This window comes from Lagopus muta, chromosome 4 (assembly GCF_023343835.1).
Source record: "Lagopus muta isolate bLagMut1 chromosome 4, bLagMut1 primary, whole genome shotgun sequence".
NCBI classification, from domain to species: Eukaryota; Metazoa; Chordata; class Aves; order Galliformes; family Phasianidae; genus Lagopus; species Lagopus muta.
In genome coordinates this window covers 39736555-39749797 of record NC_064436.1, presented here as the reverse complement: position 1 = coordinate 39749797, position 13243 = coordinate 39736555, and the positions used below count along the sequence as shown (strand labels likewise).

Here is a 13243-nt window from a genome sequence, read left to right as displayed (position 1 = left end):
CTGCAGTCAGGACAACTCTATGCTTCACTAGTAAATTTAATTGCCCCAAACATAGTTTTTATTCTCTGCTGTGGATACAGTCCCTTAAATGCATATAACAGCAGGCAGCGTGAAAAGCCTTTTTTCCTCCTATGCATTAGAAGTGACTGAGTAACTCATGAGGGAGAGAATGAAGTAATGCCATGTGTGAATAGTGAAGAGATATATCGAAAAAAGCAAGAGTGATTTTGGGGACAGATTAAAAGAGATGTGTGATAATTGATACCAAGAGAGAAGAGAGGGGTGGAAAGTTAAAGGACATCACAGGCTTTCCTTAAAAATTGTTAAGGGAAACTGAAGTAAATGATCAAAAGTTGCTAACAGATGAGAAAAAAGTGGCCATCTTCCCCCAGCTGAAGGACATTACATAGACAGCTGCAGAACTCTCTGTATGTAGGACACCTAGCATGAATGAAGGACAGCTGCAGCATTTACAAAATGAACTTATGATTAATTTATGAAGTTGAATATGTTATTCCCTGAGCAAAACATTTGATTTAAACCTCACCTTGAGTATACTATAAGCAAATATACTCAATTTTAACTAAGGACCTTCTTGCTCTATTATTTTTGGTTTTTTTCCCGTGATATTTCATATGTAACTCAAATTCTGACAACTTCTGTCAACTTCTCACAGCTGGAGAGCATGGCATATATATGCAATAGTTAATTATTTTTAGATATTGTAGCTATTTGTTTCCTTGTGCAGATCAAGTTAGAAGTCAATGCATAGTAGAAATATTTTTTTGTTGAATTTAGGTTAAATACTGTAAATCTGATTCTTCTATCTAAATTCTTACAAGAGGATGTAATCATGGACTTTAAATAACTACTTTTACCTTCCAAAGTCTTTCAGCTTATGTTTCACTACAGAGTTCTTACTGTCTAGTCCTGTTAGCAATAACTTTAACAAATAAACTTTTAATCTATACTAATAAAGTTGTACTTTCCTGTCAAATAATTATCTTATTCCATGGAATAACTGAGATTTTAAAAGCATTACATAAGAAGTGCCTTAATTTTTTACAGTTTCTAACTGATTTATTTTTATAGATATTTGTACTCATTATACTGAATCAAACCCTCAGCGAATGTAAAATGCTATAGGCTCAAGGAAGCAATGGAGATAAATCTATTTGAATCAATTAAGGACCTAGCCTTTGTTTCTATGTTTAACATCATCTACTTTACAAGTATACATCAGCTGACTTTTGACCATGGCCTTTCATCTACCTGGTTTCACAGTTACCTAGTTAAGAGTGTTCTTTTGGATTTCTTTATTTTTGTGTCAAAGACCCCTGATGTGAAAGAGAAAATGAACTAATTAATTATTCTTGTACTGGACCTTATTGAGAAGAATATTTCTTGATGCTGTTTTCTGATTTTCTAATATGGTCTCCAGAATTTCGCTAACTGTATTAGAGGATGATGTCAGTATTTTCACAGTGCAAGGCTGATGTGCTTTTACAGATTTATTCTCAACAATTACAATTTTGTAGCAGAGGCAGTTTCATTTTCTTCCTTTCAGTTCTGTATTTACTCAACATCTAGCCTTTTCCTTGCTGCAGTTTGAAATCTCAGGATTTTCTAGCTTCAGTGTCATCTACAGGGCTAGCAGAAAAAATGCATGAGCAATAACTTAGCAAACAAACTATAATTAAAAATAACAAACAAACAAAAAAAACCCAAACAAACAAAAAAACAAGAGCAACCAAAAAAACTCAACACACTAAGCACCAGCATGTGGACAAATCCCGAAATAATAATTAGTGGAAAGAGTCTCCATAGTTATTTTGACATCCATATCCATTAGCATTCAAGGATGAGGAGCTTAAATTTCAACAGATGCCCTGAGAAGAGAGCCTGGGGAATTATTCATATTTGAGGTTCAGCAACAGGCCACTGTTCTAAATGGCCATCAGAGAGAATTATTAAAAACTCAGCTGCAAGGTACAGATAAACTTATAATGATTGCAGAATCATAGAACAGTTTGGGTTATAAGGAGAGATGGACTCAATGATTTCAAGAGGTCACTTTTAACCCCTACAATTCTTTGATTCTGTGACCTTCTGATTCCAACCTCCCTCTGCTGTGGGCAGATATGTCACCCATCAGATCAGGCAGCCCAGGGCCCCATCCAGCCTGGCCCCTCTAGGGAAGGAGCTTCTCTGTGCAACTTGTTCCAGTGCCTATCTGAGTAAAGAACTTCCTTCTTCTGTTTTAAAACTATTTCCCCTTGTCCTGTTACTATTTGCCCATGTAAAAGTTGATCAGGAAAATTGGTGTTTTGGTGTCATGGGTACATTCATGGACCACCCTCAACAGCTTTTCCAAGCTCATTAATTCTATTTTTGATGCTTGAAACCAGGAGTTATGCAAGGCATCTTCCATAAGGCGTATTATGACCATGTCATCTTATCTGAATGACCAGGTAATAGCAATACACAGGTGAGGTTTCTGGACAAATATACCTACAGCATTCTCTGACCATTAAAAAAGGTAGGGTTTTTTTCGCATTTTTGGGCATATAATAAATGCTACAGTTATTCTTTACAGCCTCATCAAAGAGAGAAAATAGGATCAGGTTTGTATTGCACCTGTATAACTTATTTTTATATCAGCTTTATTAAGACTGCAGCACCACAACTTCTCACATTTTTGTCTGCTGTCACCTAATAATGCCAATTTTTATAGCTCATAAATTCAAAACAACAAGCTACTAAACTTTTAGAAAATAAAACTACAAGCAGGCACAAAGCCTTGCACTTACTTTTTCCTAATACCTGTTGCCTATGTTTTCACCTCAGTTTATAGTTCAGGACCATAGAATCAATCATGTAAATTTCAATATGCAGCCTACTGTATTACTGTGTGTACAGATCAGTTTAGGCTGTGGTCCCCTGGCAGTTGTTCAGTATGCCCCTTGGTATTTGGGATGGCCATGGTTCTGTTTCATAGCACAGCTTGTGGACCCCAATCCACTCCCACCTACAGAAATTCTCAGAGAACTCATTACCTGTCTGCAGCTCTATGTATTTTGTTTCTTCTTGTCATATGGAAGAAATGCTTATGGAATTTGATGTTACAAGACTGGTTGCTGAAGTGAGACCCACTCTCCAGGTTCATTTAAACTGGTTGCTGTATAGACCTCAGAAGGCAACGTGGCTATTTCTGATCTTCAGTAGATTGTTACTTGCAATTCTTTTATGCCATTTTCCATTTCCCGAACCATCTGGCCCCTGTTGCAAGATACCTGCAGATATATTAATAAACCAATCTAATAGAACTGTACATATTAAATATACAGCAGAAGCAGCTGGTTGGTGTTTGTTGTAAGCTTTCTATTTTTCCCTAATATTTCAGCCACCATAATTTAAAGTCTTGAGCAGCTTCTTCAATGAAAAAGCAGGTTTTATTTCTCATCTATCTACAAAATAAATAAACTCATCTTTCCTAAATGAAGGCTGTCATTGAAATGGAATTGATAATCAGCATAAATGTCATTTTCTTCTGTGGAGCTGAAACCTTAAGTTCAACCCTGGAACAGCATCATCAGTTTGATCTTATTAAGATATACCCTCCTGACAGCTCTCATATTAATTGCAGCAGATTGCCTGCTGTGTGCTCATTTATTTGTTTGTTTTCTTTTAGAACAATCTGAATGACTTCCAGAAAAATTCACTTCTTTTCAGACGCAAGTGAGGTTAGAGAAAAAACAAATACCTGTTAAAAGACTTAATATAGAGTAATATTAATTCTAATCATGAAATTAGTTGTCTTTGGGATAGTGCTCATGATCTTCTCTAAGTGGACCTACAGATGTAGTGCCGTAAACCAACAGCTAAATAGGAAAATCTGGCTATACACGATTAATTAGAATAAACAAAGTTTGTTCTACAGACCTTTCCCAGTGCTCCAGCTACATGGGAGAGATCAGAAACTAACATTAAAAAACCAGAATATTATTCTCAGGGTACACTGAAAAAAACCCTGTGAAAAAGAAAAAAAAAAACAAAAAAGAAATCACCACCATCACAATAAAAACTCAACATGCATAGCCTGCATTGTCCAAGACAGGTTTTCTTTTCAGCTTGACTGAGTGGGTGTTTCAACTTCTCACATCTGATTGCTACTGAACTAATTATACCAGCCTTCAAAACACAATACAAAAATTAAGAAAAAAGTACAGGCATCAGATCTAATCAAAATGTAATCTAATACAAGAGCAGTGCATTGCTAACATCAGCAATTAAAGTCTGGAAAGCTAAAGACTGAGTAAATTATTTGTGGTAGTTTGGTTGTGAGACTGGGAAAAAACAAAAGCTGCCTGTGACAAAGGTAAAAAAGAAACAACATCACAACAATAACAGAAACAAACCAAACTTAAAATACTGCCAGAGGCAGGTGGCAAGCATATGAAACCTTTTAAAGCAAACAAACAAAAATCTCCCCTCCCTTTTTTAAACACAGCTTCTTTTGGTTGAAATACGTGAAAAATCATAAGGAACTGGTAGATAGAACTGATTGTAGGAATACATGGCTATTGTCCATGTGTGTAGAGATAGGATTAGGAAAGATAAGGCGCAGATTATAGAATCATTCAAGTTGGAAAAGACCTTAAAGATCATTGAGTCCAACCACAGCCTAACCAAACTACCCTAAGTAGCAACCCTCCACTAAATCATGTCCCTGAGCACTATATCCAAACAGTTTTTAAACACATCCAGGGATGGTGACTCAAACAAATTTACTTAGCGTGCACTCAGTGCCCTCATCAAGATCGTTAATAAAGATGGTAAATGGAAGCAGGCCCAGTACTGAGCCCCAGGGGACACCACTCATGACTGGCCATCAACTGGATTTAAGTCCACTGACCACAACTCTTTGGACCCGACCATTCAGCCAGTGTTTCACCCAGGGAGTAACAAGTCTTATCATCAAAGATTGAGGCAAAGAAGGCATTAAGCACCTCAGCTTTATCCTGATCCTTGGTCATGAAGTTCCCTCGGCGTCCAGCAATGAATGGAGATTCTCCCTAGCCCTCCTCTCACTGTTGATATATTTAAAGAAATATTTATTGTTGTCCTTTACCTTAGTGGCCAAGTTCAGTTCTTGGCTTTTCTAATTTTCTCCCTGCACAGCTTCACTACGTACCTGTAATCATCAAAAGTAGCTCACCCATTCTTCCAGAGACCATAAACTTTCCTTTTGGTCTTGAGTTCCATCCAAAGGTCTCTGTTCAGACAGTCAGGCCTCCTTGCCTGTTGGCTCATCTTCCGTGACCTGGGGATGGTCAGCTTCTGCACCTTTAAAATTACTTCCTTAAAGTATCCCCAACCTTCCTGGGCTCCCATGCTCTCCAAAACTACCTCCCAAGGGATCTTCTCAACCATGGTCCTAAAGAGGTTAAAGTCTGCCCTTTGGAAGTCCAAGGTGGCAGTTCTGCTGACTCCCCTCTGTGGTTCAAGGGTCAAGAAATATAGCATCTCATGATCACTAAGTTCCAGTCTGCTTCCAGCCTTTACACCCCCCACAAGACCTTCTCTGTTAACAAATAGCAGGTCCAGGAATTAACTTCTCGTTAGCTCCTTCACCAGCTGTGTCAGGAAGTTATCTCCCACACACTCTAGGAACCTCTGGGATTGCTCCCTATCTGCTGTATTGTAAATCCAACAGATGTCTGGGAAGTTGAAGCTCCTCACAAGAATAAGGGACAGACCTTGAGACCTCACCCAACTGTCTATAGAGTGTCTTGTCCACCTCTTCATCCTGGTTGGGTGGCCTGCAGCAGACTCCCATGATAATATCAGTTCTATTGGCCTTCATTTTTATTCTGACCCAGAAGCTCTCAGCCCTATCATCACCATCACTGATTTCCATACATTCACATTCTTTCTTAACAGAGAGGTCTATGCCACCACCTTTCCTGCCTTGCTTTTTTCTTTTTTGAAAAGTCAGTAGCCATCCACCACAGCACTCCAGCTGTGTGAGTCATTCCACCACATTTCCACGATGACAACTACATCATAGCTTTCCGACTGCACAACGGCCTCCAGCTCCTCCTGTTTATTACTCATGCTGCATGCATTAGTGTAAAGGCACCTGAGTCGGGCCTCCTTTTGAGTGGCAGTAGCCCTAATACCCTCATGACCATACAACATTACACCAATCCTTGTGTTCTTCCTACAAAAGGGTGAGTCATCCTCCTCCATCACCAAAACACAAGACTGTTGGGTCTTACTAGCACATCCCTCTCCTACAAGGACTGGGATGTTACATACAGGCTCCATTCTAGTGACCCCAGTTACACCCCCACCCCCCTTCACATCGAGCTTAAAACTCTATCTTTCTACGTATCTTCCCAACTCCTATCTTAAGACCCCTTTCCACTGATGGGAGAAGCTACTCCTATTGGTTGCCAGCACCAACAGGACTAACACCACTCCTATGAAAAAAGGAAAGTGGGCTTGTTTAGCTTGGAGAAGAGAAGGCACTGGGGAGACCTCATTGTGGCCTTCCAGTACTTGAAGTACTGGAAGAAAAAACAGGATTGGGATCAGCTGCTTATGAGGGTGGACAGGACAAGGGGAAATGGTCTTAAACTGTGACAGGGGAGGTTTATGGTAGATATTAGGAGGAACTTTTTCACACAGAAGGTGGTGACACACTGGAACAGGTTGCCCAAGGAGGTTGTGGATGCTCCATCCCTGGAGGCATTCAAGGCCAGGCTGGATGCGGCTCTGTGCAGCCTGGTCTGGTGGTTGGCGACCATACACATAGCAAGGGGGTTGAAACAAGATGATCATTGTGGTTCTTTTCAATCCAGGCCCTACTATGATTCTATGAGCTGTGGAATAAGTAATGACTCTACACATCCAAGAATTTCCCTGTTTGTCACAGCCTCCAGTGTTAAGGCTTTGAATATTCCCCTCAGAAATAAGCTCTAGCAGCTGCCCAGAGAGATCCAAGGATATGAGAATTATCTTTATCTTTTTGTCACTTACATTCAGTATTTTCTTTCTGATCTTCTTTTCCTCCTTTCCAAGTACCTTTAAGCTTTATTAAGCCAAACTTTGCATTGTGACCATCAGAAGCAACATACAGCAAAGCATATGTAGACTTAGTACAATACCTTATGATTTTGGTTGTTGTAATGCTGGCCTGGAAGCTCTGTTGCATAGCCTGCACAGTGCTGGGAGGAAAAGGGGACACTATTCTTTCTTCTAACACTTCTCTATAGAGGCATCAGGTTTAGCCTCTATTTCATACAAACATTTTGTACATGCCTTCTTCTTTATAGAACAAGCAATGGGTGGATGATGAAGGAAGAATGAACTCCTCACTATAGATACAGAGATCTGTTGTCTCCCAGTCAGCGTAGAAAGCATTACTGCTTCTCCTAAGCAGGGATAAACCCTGAGACTACAGAGTTTGGCTGATGTTGCTTAAGTTCCCAGGGCCTGAACGCTAGAGAGGAGGTATCCTCTGCCTGCCAGTCTTGCACTATACTCTCCATCAGAGCTGCCCCAGGCAAGAAGTGTCACTGAGTAAGGAAAAAGGAATAGGCCAAAAGGCTGCTGGTGAGAAAAAAATCAATTCATCTCTTCTCTCACAGCTACAGAACTATTGTTTCTTTTTTTCCACACACAGTGGAACTCATTAAAAGTGGTTAAGTCAATTTTTTATCTAAATAACAGTTAACGTCCTAAAACTGAAAATGCATCCAGTCACTCTAGAGCAACTTTAGAAACCAGTCTGAAAGAATTTATTTCTCCTCAGTTATGCTGCTAGAAGTTGCTGCAAGTACCTTGCCAGCAATGAACAATTATCTCTGTGTTCTTAATGATGCAGGGGATGTGAATGGACAGGCCATTGGTCGTGCTTTCAGGGTCATGCCAGCTAATTAGGAGTGGCCTGTGCTGGGCTGGGACATATCAAGCAATTGGCTGCTCCATGTGACACATTCCAATAGCATTTGAGAATTAATTGAAGTAGGTTTTCTCAGTATTCCCTAGGTCAACCTTTCATTCTAGTGGAAACCGCATTTTATAACTGTATTACTGTGAAATGTTTCAGGGAAGATAAGCAGTATAATTAAGTATCAAACTAGATCTGAAACATAACTAACTTGCGATTCTCTTAAGATATATACTGCTATCAAGATAGTCACTGATTAAGGTTTTCTTAAAACTGTAAATGTTTATCAAAATCAAGAAGCCTCCCATGACTTACTATTTATCTCAGCACTTTAACAAGGAAGGCTAAGATCTCATTCTCTCTAGTTAGGAAATCAGCAACTTGCCCATGATCATATTTTTCCATGAAAACATCTTGGAATGTACACAAGTGGCTAATTTTGAAAATTATGGACTAATTATATATATTTGCTTCCTTTTTGGGATCCTGCCACCACTCAGAAACCCTTGAAAGTCCTGGTTAAATGCAGTGTTGCAAATAACTCCCAGGCATGTGAGTTCACTTTTCAAATACCTTGTTTATCAATTTTGAAATGTGAATTGTTATTGTCTCTTACAGAGATGTGTTGTACAGGACTTGCTTTTCTGCTGATAAGGATTACTGTAGGTTTGTTTACCTCTGATCCAGCACCCAAAATACACCTCACTAGCCTCACATCACATGAAAACCAAGACCAAAAGGAAATGGCACTAAAAGGAAATGAGTGCAATCTCAGCCTCCCATCAGATATTCTGTGTTTGCATCATGAGCACATTTTAAAAGAAATGCATTGTACTGTTTATTTTTGAAACACTAATGAATAGCACTGTGGTAGTACAGTACACTCTGATTAACTTGACGATAGAAAAATCAAGTTACTTAACCTCATTACTGTCTGTTTAGTCATACTCTAGATAAGATTGATCAGAAAAAAAAAATCTAATGACAATTTAGAGAGATTAAAAAAAGACACTTCCAGGTTCAAAAAACACGGAAACATTGTGGAAAAACAGTGCTGCATGGGATATAGGTGTTCCACTCTGTCTACAATGCTAATAATATTCCCCATACACAGCAGTGCTACACAGCTCAAAAACCTAGAGATGCTATTAGGCTATTTAAACAGTGGGTTTTTTTTTTATGTACTTTCAGATGCATTGCTGAAAAGTATACTAAGTATAAGCAGTCCATTTTATTTATAACCAAGGAAATACAGATCAATCTATACACTTTACTTAGACTGTGCTCAGAACAAGTGTTGCAAAGCCATCTTATGGCATAAATCCTCAGAGCTGCCTGTATGAATTAGGAATTGCCTATTCAAGCTCCAAAATGGTCTTATACTGGAAGTTATTCACAATTAGTATTGCAGCTTAAGTTCCTGCATATCTCTGTTACTGTGTTTCAGCACGTGAAAGACCACTTAATTGTTATCAAAGAATACAGTCTGAAATAAATAGTTATCTTTTTTTTTAATGTGTGTGTTGTTGTATTGTTTCTGTATGAATATCTGACATATTATGATTGAACACCTTGGAAGAGTTTTTTTCCCCCCTCATCTCTCTCACTGGAAATGAATCACAGTAAGACAGGCATATATGAACATATGTGCATGCCTGTCTGTCTGTAAGTACAGTAGAGGAAATGGTGGCAGCTAGCAAAGGGGAGGAGAGGGGAAGGACATAGACTGTCTCCTCTCCTTTGATTCAAGCCCTGTTCATCCAATGGATCAGTGGTCCCACAGTCAGCAGCCACAGCCGGGCTTGGCAGCACGCGCTCCGCAGGCACTGGCACAGCAGGGCTTTTCTGCACTGCCGCTTTCTGCGGTCTGCAGCTTAACACCTCACGGCTCTCCTTCCCTTTACTCTTATTTAAATAAGTGTTTTTCTTTCAGATGCAAGCATGAATACAATAAATATATATTCTCCCACAGGCATATTCAGTGAATTCCTCCCTTATGGTAGCCTGCTTACCTCAAAGCTTTTTGCCCCATAGACACACATAAGACAAAGAGGATCATGCGCATCTGTCTTTGGTGAGTTCATTCAGATAAACAGAAAAATCCTGCAGTCTAGAATATAGCAGCTGATTTTCAGCACCACTTACGCTTTGGATTCTGAAAAGGCACGAAAAGAATAGATACAAAGAACAACTTGTCCCTGCTATGAGTGTTTGATACAGTGAGAGAAAAAGAGAGATGTTGGCTTGCAATAACAGCAGCAATGAAGCAATCTTTTAACCCAAGATTTTCCGGCACTGTGGCTTTCCTTGCTTTTGGACAACAGAAAGCAAAGCGTAGGAGAACAGGAGAACAGGTAAAGCTTGGGGAAAGAGGAAAAGAAATGATGACAACTGTGAGCTTGCTTACTTAGAGCCTCTTGTACCTACACAATAAGCAAGAAGAAAAGCATGCACAGTTACTGCATAGCCTTAAGTGACGGTGTGAGACACAAAGCAGTGGAGAACCAGAAGCTGCAGAAGTTGCTGGCTAAACAGGTGCAGGAACCAGTACAACAGCCCAAGAGGAAGAAAGCACATAGCCTTCCAGATATTCATGCACTCCTCAGCACAAGGCAGGCAGACATGGCAGGTGCTCAGAAGTGGAGATCTGCTTCAGTTACTACACTAGACTGCTGCAGAAACATACAATTACAGAGATGCAGATTTGACATTCTTACAGTGCCTGTTTTTTCTTGTTGGCGTTCAGACAACCAAATTAAAAATAGAGAATGAGCTAAACTCATTCCTGGTCTGTGGATAGCCTTATTCTAAGGAGTTCCTGCAGAGCACCAAACTTAATGATCTCTCCAGTCTAACCTTGTTTAGTCCACACAAACAAATACATTTCTTAGAACAGACAAATCCTAAAATATATCTGTTATTTCCTTTTTCTGGATAATTTGAATTATGCATACCCTCTTTCCCTCATCCTCTGGCTCTTCCATTGCAGAAGCTTCTGTAAATACATTTTTAAACCTGGCACACAATATCCCTGCAAACAGTAGCATGTCCTTATGCTTATCCTATGTCCACATATTACATTGTAAAAGAAAACATGAAAGGATCTATTAAATCTGGAAGTAGAACATGTCATTTTCTTAAGGAATTGTATTGTGACAGTATCTTGCTTCCTTAGTTGTGGGTAGCATACAAGACTTGGTCACACCATTAACCAAAGCATCGACCCTTCACTGGAGCACCTGAGCTGGCAATTTGCGTTATCTGAATTCTCATTGACTTTGTGGAGGAAACATCCTTACTCCTCTCCCCCAGCTGCAAAGGGTTCAGAGGCCAAAAACACTTAGGGGCACTGGTTTAGTGTTTAAAGGCAGGCCATAGAACACTTTCTAAAGTTTATATTAGGTTTTTGGTTCATTTGACAGCTGTAATCTTAGCTTTCGTGATATATCTCAAGTTTCTGCTATTTTTCACCATGAAGCTTCAACAATATAATCACCACAGCTGAGCTGAAAGATGGACAGTGGGCAGCAGATAAGACTGACTCCAGTCTTTTATTTTATTGCTGAGCATAAGAAAATATTTCCATGAATTTGGATTCAAGGTGTCTCTACATCCACAGTAAATATTGGACATTTATTCATTCAGTTTGTGACTATTTTGATTCCCGAAGTTAAATTCTCACACAGCAACCTCTGTGAATTATGCTTACTATCTCTGGTTGGCAGGGGACTTCTATCTGATGAATAATAACACGGCTTCAGTTATTCATTCCTTGATCATCACTTAGTTGGACTACGACCAGACAATATATCCTTAGCAACATAAACTACTTCAACCACATCAAGCTTGTATTCTGCTTATGATGGGCTATGAAACTGTGAACCATTATACCTTGATCTTTATCTAGAATCAATATCTATATAATTACATACATATATCCCCCACAAAGTATTTTTTTTAATAAAAGTCCTTAAACTTTCCTATGAGAAGACACTTCATTGCCCATGCTTTATCTCAGAGAAGAGAAAAGCACATCCTATAGCAGGGTATTTAGTCATGTTTCTATATATGATTTTCCAACACAGCATTAAGAACATAATTTGTAAAATGAAATCCAAATTTCCTTCCAACATTCAGCACCACCAAACTCAAGAAGGCTTACGAGCTAAGAAACGTACAGCATTTGAAAGCACTCAGATACAGCTTACAGCACTGCTAAGGGAAAAGAGAGAAGCCCATTTTTTTTTTAATATTAAACATACAAAGCCTGAATCCTTTGATCCTCTAGACAATATATGCTGATGGATTTGCTCCTAAAAATGTCTCTGCTTTACACAGGTGCAAATACTAGCAGTAGCTCAGTGGGGACTTTTCTTTTGTTCAAACCCAGGCAGTATTACTGTCACTGTGCAGCTACTTCAAATACATCACCTGTGCTGAGTCAAGGGAATGATTTCCATGTGTTTGCACCAAGAAGGTTTCAGGATGGCATTGAATTCAGAACTTAGTCATAACACCAAGAAAGTTAACCAGCAATTGCTGATGGCAATTTCCAAGTTTCCAAGTGACCAGCCCTGCATTCCCAGGAGCCAGCCATTCCTTTATTTTCCTCCCTTTGCAAAGCATGAGAGGAAACAGTGGCTTTACTGGCCTTGCAAATTCACACAAAATAGAATTAAAAGCACATCACTATGCTGCAAAAATTTTGGAGTCTTTTGAAAAGCTGAATTGATGTCCTGAATCCAGGACTGAGCCAGAGCCACAGACATTAGTTGTGCACTTGGAGCACATACATTGCGTGTCAGCAACAGTAATTGCAAAAGGCTTACTTGCACATGGCACAGAAAGCTTCCTTCCCTGGTGCTGTGACAGCGAGCATGAAAGCTAAGACAACAATAGAAGTAGGAAAGAAGGCCAGTTAAACTGCTCTACAAGTTTTACCAAAAATTCAGTTTCTGATGGATAAATGGCTAAGATGATAGAATGCAGCTATCTCTTTCTCCCTGACTGAAAAGTTCTTAGAAGGTCTTTAACCAAACTTTTAAAAACCCCAAATGCTTCTGTCCTCAGGAGGACAATCTGCCATATCTGTGAGAATATGTTTACAGAAGAACAAATCATAGGAAAATAGAAAAAGGTGAAATTAAATGGTTAAAATATCTTCTTACTCAAATGTTAGTCCATTATGATTCCCAATCGTGTATTTTATTTTTATTTTTGGTATTAAAAAAAAAAGTATCTTTTAAAAGAAGCACACAGTTTGACTCTTTATCATGTATCAACACT

At 39.1% G+C, this 13243-nt stretch overlaps 1 long non-coding RNA gene across 3 annotated transcripts in view; it reads right to left on the bottom strand.

The window, feature by feature from the left end:
• Nucleotides 1–1355: 1355 nt before the first annotated feature.
• LOC125691673 (uncharacterized) overlaps nucleotides 1356–13243 on the bottom strand; it is a 173271-nt gene continuing 161383 nt past the window's right edge. For all 3 annotated transcript variants that reach the window (XR_007376202.1, XR_007376200.1, XR_007376201.1), the window contains 2 exons: nucleotides 3057–3293; nucleotides 1356–1650 (listed from right to left, as the gene is read on the bottom strand). This is a non-coding gene — a long non-coding RNA (uncharacterized LOC125691673). The remainder of the gene's footprint in view (nucleotides 1651–3056; nucleotides 3294–13243) is intronic.